Consider the following 5,520-nt stretch of genomic DNA (forward strand, 5'->3'; position numbering starts at 1 on the left):
TTCAGTCTCGCCCTCTCTCTGGGGGCTGGGGTCTCCACGCTGCCATGGGTCCCTGATAAGGCCTCCTCCAACCCCTAATAGCCTCACCCAAACCTCCGGCGAAAACAGCAAACAAAACACAAGCCCCTGGGCTATAACATAAATCCTAGCCACCTGGCTATAACCTTATTCCAGCCACCCCTGGGGTGTTCCATCCTTTACCCTGCTTGGGGCTATGCCTTCAGTCAGGCCTCTGGCCTCTGCTTGCTCTGGGAGAACTCCTTCCCCCTTGGCTACTGGCAAGCCTCAGGCCTGGGATTTATATGGGAGCCAGGCCCTGCCCCTTCTGGTCAGCTGACCAGGAGCAGGTGCAGCCACTTCCCTCATTAACTGGTTGTCCTGGCAACCTGCACCTGGGTTCTTGTCTCTGCTCTCAAAGTAGCAGGCACCTTAGTGCCCTGCTCTTGCAGACTATCACAACATATACATTTATGAATGAAAGAGATGCATGGAACCACATCTTCATACTGGTTGGGTTTCTTGCCTCATTATTCCTGTTGAGTGACTGTTCCATATTCTCACTTTTTGTGTGGTTACAAATATTTTTCTTCAATTTTCAGCTTATATTTATTCATGATAATTTTATATCTGGCATCCTTAATTCATTTTTCTCTCTCTTTGGTGTTCACCATCCTGAATACAAGCCTTGGTCTGGCTATGCTAAACAACCAAAACTCTTTTAGTGTCTTTTCTGAAGCTAGGTTTTCCTTTCCATTGCTCCTCCTAAAAGCCCTTCTTTACTAAATTGAATGCATTTTTTTTGAAAAAACAGGGGACCAGAATTGCATATAGTATGCCAGATGAGGTCTTACAAATGCCTTGTATAATGATATTCATATTTCCTTATTTCTACTGGAAATACTTCATTTTGTATATCTTAAGACCCAGTTTACTTTCTTCAGGGTCACATCACAGTGGTGGCTCATAGCCGTCTGTTGATTAACTAATACACTCAGGTCTTTCTCCCCCCGTTTCTTCCAACTATTGATCTCTCAGCTTATTACAGTAATTCTTGTTTGTAGTCCCTAAATACCCAACCTTGCATTTCGTAGTATTACATTTCATTCCATTAGATTATTCTAGTTCCCAAGGTCAACCAATTATTTCTGCAGGACATCCTGTTCCCTCTCTGTATAGATGATATTTCCCAACATTTTGTCATCAGTAAATTTCATTAACACACTCTTACTTTTTGTGCCAAAGTTACTAATGAAAATATTAAATAAGACCAGCCCCAGAACAATTCTGACATTTCCCAGTTCAGACTGACCCACTGTTGTCTCTCCTTTGGTACTTTTTTATCCATCCTATAATTATTATACTAATCCCCATCTTTTCCAATTTAACAAATAAATTCCCACATGGCATCACAACAGCAAAGTTCAGCTAAATTAGATCTCCCTAATTTCCCTTGTCTAAAAAATCAATGATCAAAGAAAGACACTGCATTAGGCAGGCATGATGCAGCTTTGCAAAATACATGTTGCGTTTTACCCCATTTACCGTTCATGTCTATGTCTTTAAATGTACTTCAAATTTGAACTAACATCATTATACTACTGAGGTCAGACACTCATTCTTATTGGACATCTTGCCTTTGACTCATCTATCCACATCATGATCCTTATTGGAAACTGAGGCAGAGTTTTAAGTCAGTTTTTAATACATACTTAAAATGTACTGAACTTTGATTCCATTCTTACTATGTAACAGCTCTACTACCTCTTTTCCTTTTCTGGAAAAAAAATTCCCCCACAAAATATCTCTGACCAATAATTTAAAAATGAATTTCTGACATTTTCACTGGGGTGGACTGTGCCTAACAGCCAAAATCTCTTTTCAACAAGGGACTTAGGCCTAGTTTTCCCTGCACACAGACTGATTAAAATGAATTTGCTCATATTTTTTAATTGATGTAAACAAGAAGGACTCAATGGACTTTTCAGTTTCACTATATCATAGTTGGCATTAAAAAGGAAATATTTGCCAAAATCTCTATACTGCTTTACCTTAGACTTTGTAGATATTCACAATTTTTAATATGGGCCCAGAGATTGACTTTGTATTTGTATCCACTGTATTACTTATAACATTTTTCATTGAAGGAAAACTCTTTTTAATTATCATTTTTGCTTTAGGCTACTTTCTGACAACAAATCTCAGCTCAAAATACAGGTGGCATAAGCAGTGTAACATCTCTGGCAAGGAATAGTCTCTCCTAGGCAACTTCTCTTGCCCTCTTTCTCTCTTTTCTCAACTGCAGTATTTCACTTCTACTAGCCAATATCCTAAGAGAAAGCAACAGTCCAGATCAGCAAGTTTGCAAGGGTCCCGTAAGGATGATGCAAGGTTTAATGTGAGTACAATGCTTAATTAAGGATGCACTTTCAAAATAGGCATAAGAGATTCTTGCATTCATCTCTGATTGTCTGGGGTTGTAAGGATTAGCTTTAAAAGCAGCAGGCTAAAATACTAGTCCTTTTGTTGCTTTGCTATTCCACAGAAGTGGATTGTTGGATTGGAAACTGCACTGTTCAGGAGAAAAGTTGTTCATTTGCAAGATTTATGCAGCTCCCTCCTCTCTTTCCTTTGTTCCACAGAACTCAACACAGGCATACACCAGATCTTGTTCCAAGCCCATTATTATCAATACCCTGGGACAAGAAAGAAAACCAATGTTTTTCACTGCCAGGGTGAAACTTTAGATGACTCTAGGGAACTTGCATCTGACACTGTGCTGAGTATTTTAGCACTAGTAGAAAAATAGAGAAGAATCAACAGTCAGGTTAATGTACAAATAGAGGAAGAGCAAATCATATCGTATGTTTGTTGTTTTGCCTACAGAAAAGCAAGGAGGAAGAAAAAAAGATGGTTTCTGCTCTGTGGAAGTGTGACTTCAGTTAATTTACAGGAAAATTAATGGGAAAAAATAGCTCCATAGAAATGTTCACCATTTGCTGGAAGTTAAGCAATGGTGCTATGCTGCACAGGTGGTCCCCGAGACCTCTCCTCCCTAGATCCAGTCTTCATATCCTGTGTTTTCATTTCCCGTTCTTAACACTCTGGCTTAAAACCAGATAATTCTAAACTTCCCAATCACTCCTGCTACTTCCTGAGGCCTAAGACAGCTGGTCTGAACAAGATTATTCCTGTTTATGAATGACAAAAGTGTTATTTCAAGCAGAATTAATGTCCTTCATCTTTCATTCTTCACCTCTGCATTTTCTCTTTTCTTCCTGTTGTCTTTGTTCACCTCTAATAGATTTTTCTGTTCTCCCTTTTTCTTCACCTGTTATTGTTATATAACTTCCTTTCTATCTTCCCACACCACTTTCATTTTTTTTATCATCTCTGCTCTCTTGTCCTCTTCCCAGAGTCTTGTTTCCTATCTTTTTTTAGTCTGTTCACACCTTTTCTTTTCTTTTCTTTTCTTCCCTCCCTAGTTCCCTGTAACAGAGTTATATAACAGATATATAAACACAGGCGTATTACAGGTTGCCTTTTAAACCAAGAGCCCTTGCTTAGGATTTATAATCTCTACATTAGATACAGGAGTCAGAGAAGTCAGCTGAACTGGGCAGGGACCTAGTTTGGGAAAAAAACCCCATGAAGGTTTAGTTAAAACTTTCTGGTAAGTTCCTCTGTGAGTAACTGACTGACGAGTTTATAAGGAACCAAAAGAAAGCTACAGGCAGGCAGATGAGACCAAGCATTTTTAATTGTTTTATTTAAAATCCTTCTGTGACAACTGAGCTGGTCCTAAAGAAAGACTTTTTGATAGACTGTTAAGGCTTTATTTGATCTCCCCCAGCAAGAGTATCTTGTCACCATCTCTGTAGAATCTTTAACTCTGTAGAATTCCCCCTACACTTTCAATTATATATGTATATTGCTTAGTGTTGACAACTCTTGTAATTTTATTAAGTCTTGTGATTTGTGTTGTTTTACTTATATCCCCAGCTCCTGAAGACAAGTGACTATGTGAGAATCTCAGCTTTTTTTTTAAAGCTGATTGGTGAAACAGAAAAGTTTGAAACCATGATCTGAATGTACCCTAAAGACTTTCAGAAATCAGAAGGCAAATAATATAATTTCTATCTTTTTAGCATGAATATTTTAAAGATACTTGATTAGCTAATATTAACATAAGTCTACCATGGATTCTGGCTCGGTCTGTGAACTTTTTTTCTGCTTCAAAAGATAGGCATTATTTTTATATTTTATATTTGAGAACCCCAGAAATGGGTAGATATGAGTCCTACTCAAAGAGTGTACAGCCTTGATTTCTCATAATACAGCCAAAAGGAAGGTAAGGGCAGAGAATAAACATGAATGTCTATGACAAAAAACAAATAGCTATTCAATAAACATGTGGGCATCTACCAGGCTCTTCCTAAAATCATTATTTCACTTAGATCTCCTTCATTTCTAAGAGCCTGTTCAACAAGAGTTCTTTCCCTAAAAAATGTTTTTGAAGATGGAAATTTGATGAACTGAACAATAGAAGGATTTCCCAAGTTTACGGAGCAGTATAGAGGAACGTGCACAGGAAAAGGTACTCTAGTGATGGTATAACCATAATAGGTTACAGGATACTAGAATTAAACATTTTTTATGACGTACGAAATAGGTGTAATAGCAGAATTACTTACTGGTGAGGAAACAGAATATGACTAACAATCAGCTTTAGAAGGATAATGTGGATGACTGTTACGGAAAGGTTCTGTCACATGGGTGTTTCAACCACATGTTGCAAATCTGAACCTCCTGGACTTTCATCTTATTCACTGATGAGGCTGTCATAGCATGATGCAGCTTTAAGAATAAAGACTGTGATTGATTCAGCTGGGATGTTTGAGATTTTTTAAGATCTCAAACATTCTAGCTGAAGAATTCAAGACTTTTGAAATGGAAACAACTGCACCTGGAGTTGATTGAAGAGTAAGTGAATCTAAAAATGAACTGGGATTAAACATAATTATTTGTAAGCAACACCACTTTCACATGCAAGCATGATTCATTTTTTTCATATTTATTCTTCATTTTGTTTTTTATCCAATTAAAGTAATTGGAGTTTATTTACTTCTGTGTTTGCAGAGTTTCTATAAAAAATTGGACACTACTAGAATCAATAAAGTTATGATAATTCACTGAAGTGAATTCTTGTTTTACTGAATCTTAGGAAGTAGGGCACAGAGTTTAATAAAAGCAGCCCTATATTGTTTCAGTTTAGGAAAATAATTTTTGTATCTCCTGTGTAAATTTCAAAGGAATGTATATGCTCAGAACCAGCTGAATAGCTGAACAGAACTCTAATATATATATATATATATATATATATGGGCTTAATCCGTCCGTCTGTCTGTCTGTCCATAACACTCTTGGGAGGCATGGCTCCTGGCAGGGAGCAGCTCTAGCCAGTGCTGTGTCAAGAATGCCCATCAACAATGATGGGGGGGGGGGGGGGGGGGCTCCAGCACA

This window comes from Gavialis gangeticus, unplaced genomic scaffold, assembly GCF_001723915.1.
Source record: "Gavialis gangeticus isolate Ggan-Ray unplaced genomic scaffold, GavGan_comp1, whole genome shotgun sequence".
In the NCBI taxonomy this organism is placed as follows: domain Eukaryota; kingdom Metazoa; phylum Chordata; order Crocodylia; family Gavialidae; genus Gavialis; species Gavialis gangeticus.